At 44.9% G+C, this 7346-nt stretch overlaps 2 pseudogenes; both read right to left on the minus strand.

Annotated features, from left to right (window-relative positions):
- Positions 1–2795: 2795 nt before the first annotated feature.
- LOC142391269 (uncharacterized) lies at positions 2796–5089 on the minus strand (annotated as a pseudogene).
- Positions 5075–6835, minus strand: LOC142391936 (uncharacterized; annotated as a pseudogene).
- Positions 6836–7346: the final 511 nt, after the last annotated feature.

Here is a 7346-nt window from a genome sequence, read left to right on the forward strand (position 1 = left end):
TGGGTCACTGCAGCTGATGGGAGTCCTTCTCTGCGTCAGAAGACAAAAAGAGAGGAAACCCAATGTTGACTTTCTCATGTCAATGTAGAGCTATTTTCTTGTTTCCGATTCATCTCAAAGAATGCAATAAAAGTACAATCAATGAATGTTTTGAGTAAGGATGAAAAATACTCATCTTTTTTTTATAGTTCTTCTCCTTCACACTCATGATGCAGGTTGAATCCTCCTGTTGAAGCCCAGGTGTCCGGTTCAGCAGGACCACAGATGGAGGGCTGGAAGAATAATCACAGTATAGTCAGAAACACATCCTTACTATCTGTGAGGGGGAGTGTCAGTACTTACTTTAGACCTTTGTGTCTCTCACTGCAGCATCTTCATCTGCATGATGACTGTAGTCTGGATTCATGCTCATTTCCATCTGGTTCCTCATGTTTGAAAGGCTGGAAATGGGAGACAATCATGAAATCACCAAGCACACACAATGAAAAGTAGTCAAACCGTCTTCACACATGCAGAAGTCTCACCTGTAACTGTTGCCTTCCATTTAATGTGGTCCTGCTTTTCCAACTGAAGACGCTGCATGTTTTCTGGGGGTTGGTGGGGGCTTGTGTGGGCTTCTCTGACAGACTTTGAACTGCAAGCCTGCAGAAAAACAAAAGCATGAGCACTTTTAATGAGTAAATGTAAGCATGTAGTGATGTTATGAATGAAGGATTCCTGTTAACAGAGTGAAGTGTGAGGTGTAACTCAGCCTTAATTCCAACATTTACCTCAGCTTCTCTTGCTCTGTGTGACTGAGGCTACGTGCCCACGACAACGCTCTGAAGCATTAACGCAGATGTCCGTTTTTTTCCTCCACAATTTATCTGCGTTCTCACGAGCGTCTTGGGGTGGATATCTGTCTACCCATGGGAACAGGGAAAACGTATAAAACTTGCAGTTTGCCGATGTAGTATGCACGCCCCGGACGTAGGTGGCAGTAGCAACAATACCTTTGGTATTGTTATATGAGTTATATTGTTGTATATTAATAAATATGAGAAATGCCTGTTTTGTGGCTACTTCCTCCGCGTCAGTTGGAAGAAAATGGCGAAGCGCGGCGGCAACAACAGTACGCCTTCAAACTTTGTTTGGACAGATGATGAGGTCCAGTTGCTCCTGAACACGACACTGAACTACAAAGCCAGGAAGGCAGTGGATAATGTGGATTGGGAGAGTGTCCAAAATAAATATAGTGAGATATGGGAGTCGTTCATGGAGAACTACCCACTTAACGTGTGCAAAAAACGCACTTCTGCGTTTTGAACTGTTCCTACGGCGACGAGAGGTTGGATCGTTTTCAAGATCTCCACTCTGGAGGGCGTTTGCGTTTTCTCCGTTTTGAACTCCTAAAAAACGCCGTCGCCGTGTGCAAGATAGGCACATCTGTGGAAATGTTCTGCGTTTATCTGTCGTTACCGTTGTCGTGGGCACGTAGCCTGAAGCTGCTCTGTCTCTGTCCTGTCTGCCTTTTCTGAGCTTCTCCTCGCTGGTAGTGTCGTCACTGTGGGCTTCTTTCCTCTGCTACTGCATCTACACCTGCTCTGACTGAACATACTCTTCTCACAAAAGCATGGTTAATTATGATACGTGGAAAACTAAATATCAAAGCATCACCATGCCAGCACGGTACAGCTTAAACATACCACTTGTACATGATTGTAAGATATGTACAATAATTAACATCAGTTTGACCAACAAATAGAAAGCCAACTGTCAAATACCATGATTATCATTAAAAAGCACTCATGAGTCAAGAATAAATAGATAAAAATAAATAAATAGCCAATCAGCAGCCAGTATTGTTCAGTACACAATAAACTGGACTGTGATAGCTGTAGTATGTTTGCAGTACACCCGACTGGAGGCAAGAATTTGTTTGGGAAATGTAAATATGGTCAATTAATGTATTTTTGTCCGCTGTGGTGATAATTTGCGTGTACCCTCTGCTCTGTAATAATTCGCGTATGTGTTTTTTCCCTGTGGAAATAAGGTCCTCATTAACTCTTTCGGTGCCATTGACGTCTATTTTCGTCAATTTAAAGAAAAACGTTGACTGCCAAAGACGTCTGTAGACGTTAATTGCGTTTTTTAACGGAGCGTGCTGGGGGACAATCTAGCGGATTTTTTCACTAAATCTTAGGCTTGTAAACACTAAACAGAGAATATACTGGCAAAATTACCCGCTAGGTGGCAGCAGTGCCACTTTGCACAAAAAAAATAAAGCGTGTTTTCTCCGTTTTTTCGGTCAAACAGCTGTTTTTGATGAAACCAACCTATGTTCTACTGTCTATTACTAAAGGACTGAAAATGGTAGAAACAAACTTTTTTTCCTGATGAAAGAGGAGAGTCTACTCTTTCTTTTGGTAATTTCGGTGTGTACATAGTCATAAGACACACTTTTCTGTGGGTCTTGGAAAATCAGTCAAAATACTGCAAAAACACTTGGCAGTATGGGTAGCTCTGCAGTGAAAATGGCTGGCAGCCAATGAGTTAAAGTCTCCACAGATGATGACCGGTTGGAGGTTCATCATGTCCAAAGAATCTAATAAATTTTCCATTTGGGGTAAAAATTGGTCCAATCTGTAATTTGCTCAATTGTAATAATGGCCTAGTGTTGTGAAATGAAGTGTGTGTCATCTCCTGCAGTGCAGCTGTGATTTGTGGATCAGCATAAATTTTTCTTCATTAAATTCTGTGATGTACAGTCCCTGAAGTGACGTCTTCCTGCTGAGGGCGACGTACACCATTCCGGACTCAAAACTGCGTTTCAAACAAACCACAGCTGGCTGCATGGTCATGCCTTGTACTTTGTGGGCTGTACAGGCAAAGGCTAACTTCATAGGAAACTGCCGTCTCATGACACCCTTTAAGCTGAGGTTCTCCTCTGATTTTTCGATGTAAACCAAGTCGTCCGACGGTCCCTGAATCTTTTGGCGAAATCTCTGACCCTCTGTCGGATTGTCAAGCTTGAGTCCAATAAGCCTGACTGTGGTTGGTCCCTGTTGTGTGTTTACGACTATGTGTTGAATTGTTCCAAATGTGCCGTTTACAAGCCCATCCTCGACATCAAGGTTCCGAATTATCATGACGCGCTCCTATGGCCGCTTGAATGTTGTCCGGTAAATCTCTTTTTTTCCCTTTTAGTGTTGCCAGTGTTCTCATTTCTCCCGTTTGAGGGTCTTTTTTGCAATCCTCCGCTTTGATGTCGATGATATCAGAGCAGAGGGCAACAACAGTTTCCGAATTGTCTTGATCAACTTCTTTGTTGGTTGCGAATATGTGGAGGACGTCAGCTGGGCAGTCTTGGTTGTCGTGAACTGCCTGAGCGAGCAAAGCTTTGTCTTGTTCGCTGAGAGAATCGGTCTTCTGCTTTACTCTGATCCTGTTCAAGAGCTCAGCAAAAGTCCGATCATCTTTCTGACGCATGATCTCTGTCAGGTTAACCATCTGAAAGTTCTCCTTCCAAAGATCAAGCACCTCCTCCTCATAAACGCAAAGTGGTTTGGCTTTACCAAGAGGTGGTAACTGGTAAAAGTCTCCCACTGCGAGTACAGACATCCCACCAAACGGTTTCTTGTTTCCTCTGATCTGCTGAAATCTCCAGTAGACGTACGCAAACAGTTCTTTTGAAACCATAGAGATTTCATCAATAATTAAAATCTCTGTGTTTGACAGGACTGCTCTCAATTCAATTTCCAAGACCCTAATATGGTGGTTTCAAAGATCTTGGCAGCTTCAGAATTGAGTGCAGTGTTTTACCGGAGATGTTAAAAGCTGCAGTTCCGGTAAAAGCTGTCAGCAGCACCGCAGGTTGGGACATGTCTGCCTGGTCCCTGAATCTGGGGAGCTGGCGTAGAATCTTAGTGGCCTCCTCATGTACACACTTGATAACATGAGATTTTCCACATCCAGCTCCTCCAGAAACAAAATAAAAGAACTGTTCAGGACTGTGTCCCCAGACGAGTCTGAAGCACCAGTCCCGAACAGTGTAAAAGATGGACGCCTGCATCTCATTGAGGCTTTGGTACATCTTTCTGACTACATCGGGGCTCAGTCTCGGTACCTCGATGGCTGGAATGGTTGCGCCGCTCTCTACTTGATAATCGGGAATGATTTCGCTCTGATTCTCATCATTCACCGGTTCCCTCTGGGCAACACACTCCAAGCGATCTACCTCCACCTCTGGTGCAAAAGAGTTCCAGGCATCATTCAGAGGACCTTGCTCTCTAAGTCTCTCCATGGCCCTGTCGAATTGTTTCCCACGCCCTTCATAACGTTTCTTATTAAAATCGGTCCATTGTTTTACAGTAATGTCCCCTGTTGATGCATTATAATAAAAACTCTCATACGTGGGATAGTCCTCATTTTTCAGGTCATTGTTTGACCTGTGTGGAAAATAAAGTTTGAGAAGTCTCCCATAAAACTTCTCCGGTTGTTTTGTCTGTGAAAACCGAGTGTATCTAATCACAGCAGGTTTTCCAACCGTTCTTTTCTGAATGAACCCTTTGTCGTCCATCAGAGGAATGGCATTTTTACCCTGAGTTTCCAGACCATAGAGAACCCCGTACTCTGATACAAATTCAGCCAAACACATACCTGTAAACTCAGCTGTTTGGGGTCTGGAGGTGTACTTCTCCGGGAGTCCAGACATCCACACTTCTTCTCTGTCATCTGCCATGTCCTTTAACCTGCTCATGGGGAGACTCATCCTTACCGCTTCATCATCCGTCTGAATAAAGAGGACACTACGGGAGCACTTTCTGAGGGGCAGGCTGCATGTTCGTGCCACAGACTCCTGAGCACTTACCTCTCTGTGTTTCACATACGCCTGCATTATCTGCTTCATCTCCTCTTTTTCGTTCACATTGGTTTTTCTTACCTCGCGTATGACCCCATCGAGGAACTCGGTCATCTCGTGTTCTGGCTTGGACACATAGGACATCATGTAGGCCAAACAGCTGTAGTCATCGATCACAAATTGGATGTCCATGTTGGCGTTCCAGGCTCTCGGTAGATCTGTGTTGTACGCATTGACCCAACATTCTTTTGGATGGCGCTACAGGAGAATCACGTTGCCGTTGGTCAAATTGAAGACATTTCCTAAATATTCTTCATAAGCCATGTTGCATTTCTGAAGCAGCTCTGATAAATCATTAAAAACAACATTTGGGTCGCAGAGCAGATCTCTGACTGGCTTCAGTTTCTCCTTGGCCTCTCGTTGTTGCTTTCCGAAATCTCTCTTTTTAGACTTTTTCCCTTTTTTGGTCTTTTCCCCACTTGTGCTGGGCTGCCCATCACCCAGCATCTCTTCCAGTTCTCCGAGGCTGGGGAAGGTGATCATGGTGCTATCCACGGGGAGTTTTGGGAACCCAAATCTGCAGACAACATTACCTCTCTTGCAGGATTTGGAGTGGTTTCTGCTGTGGACTTGGACCTCAGACACAATCTTGTGGAGCTCAGGCTCAGTGTCTGGGTCAGGCGTCCGGCACGTGATGTAACGGTCGATGAATTTGTAGACATGGGATTCAAGAACTCCGAATTTGGGGGGTCTTTGATCCAGGCCAACATGTGGATATGAGGGCTTCCTCTGGCTTGAAACTCCACCCTGTAAAAGTAATCCTCAACCTCGCCATTGGTTGAGCTGGAGAAAGAATCAGATGAGTCATCAAAGCGTCGACTCTCTTCTCAAACAGTCTCATGACTGTGACAGGATTGCTTCTGAGGATCTCACATTTTTCGTTCCAGTCGAGCTGTGAAAAGTCCACCCGTTCTCCTTGTTGGGCCTTTATTGCCTCGGGCCATCTCATTTCAGCAGCTGAAAATGTCAGAAAGAAAGTGGGTTTCCCCAACTGTCGGACCATGGCATGGAGATCCTTAAGTGTTTTCTCCCAGTAAGCCAGCGTCCCTCTCAGTGGTCTCATGAAGCGAGCTGCGTCTCGGTTGCCGATGAGCTTTTCCACTTCGTCCTTGTCCTGAAGCATCCGGTTTGAAACGATGCGTCCATCTCTGGTAACCGGTTAACTCTCATGCATCTGGATGGACATGCTGTTTGTGGCTATGCGTGTCTCTGTGGCAAACTGTGCAAAGAATAAATAACTCTGGTCAACTGCAAAGCGAGTGTCTGCAGAGAAGAGCCTCACATTAAAATACATACTGGGGGACAGTTGAACTACTCTGGCCTCACATAAGGTGTTCCTCCCAGTAGGAAACTGCACAGGGAAGGCGTTGGCTTCAAGTTTGGGGGTTGAAAAGAAACCAACAGGTTTATTTCTTTGGGCAGGTGCGACGCTAAATATTCCTTCACCATAAGACAGAATTTCTTGCGCGATGTCAGAGGGCTGCATGCAGGTGTCCAGGGCCAGACCAGGACGGAAATCTTCTTTTTCTGCCTCTGTGGGTTGTGGCTGTTGTTCACTGCCACCTGCAGATGGTTGTTGTGGCTCCATCTGGTCATTTTGGATGATGGATGCTGCGTTCTCCTCTTCTGCATCTGGGTTTGCAGGGCCCATCTCATCATCCATCAGACTTTCAAAGGCAGCATCCTCATCTATTGACACATCTCTGTATTCTGAATGTGTCTCTTTCAGCTTCAATAACCCAGCCAACACATTCTTCATGTTAACGGTGTAAAAATGTTGATACCCCTTGTACTTAATGTGTCGTTTTAGCTTAACTTGCAACAGCTGGGCCTCGTGCCTGGGTCTGGGGAGGCAGTTCACTGTTGCTTCCACCTCTGATGGAACACAAACCACAGCACCATGTACCACTCTCTGTCTTCCCTTTGGCAACGCTACTATTTGGCAAATGGCAGTATTTTAGCAATTAATTGTCTTTCTAATACATTTAATTCACTGAGCTCTGGTGGAATGGGTGCAAGTTTCAATTTATTTGCCACAGCAATGGAAGACATTTTCCCCCTCTTCAAATGAGAATTGCAGCTGTGGCAGATCCACTCCTGCATCCTCTCTGGTGGAACGGTACAAGGAGCTGAGCATTCAGTGTTGCATACATGGACATACGTTCCTGTCAAGCAAGCAGCCACTGTTCGTACATTGATCAAATAATTTGATCTGTTGCAATGCTTTACTTGATTAGGGAAGAGCGTTCTGTGGCACACTGTACAGATCAGAGTTGGTCCTTCCTTAATTTGTTCCCTGAAAGCAGATATGGCTGCTTGCATGACATCACTGATCACAGGCTGTGAAATTAGCTGGGAGGTTCTGGTGAGAATCTGTATTTCCTCCTTATTCTCAGGGCACACCGATACTTATAAAGAATGTGAAGGGAAGGATTTGCAGGCAGTC

This window comes from Odontesthes bonariensis, chromosome 11 (genome assembly GCF_027942865.1).
Source record: "Odontesthes bonariensis isolate fOdoBon6 chromosome 11, fOdoBon6.hap1, whole genome shotgun sequence".
NCBI lineage: Eukaryota > Metazoa > Chordata > Actinopteri > Atheriniformes > Atherinopsidae > Odontesthes > Odontesthes bonariensis.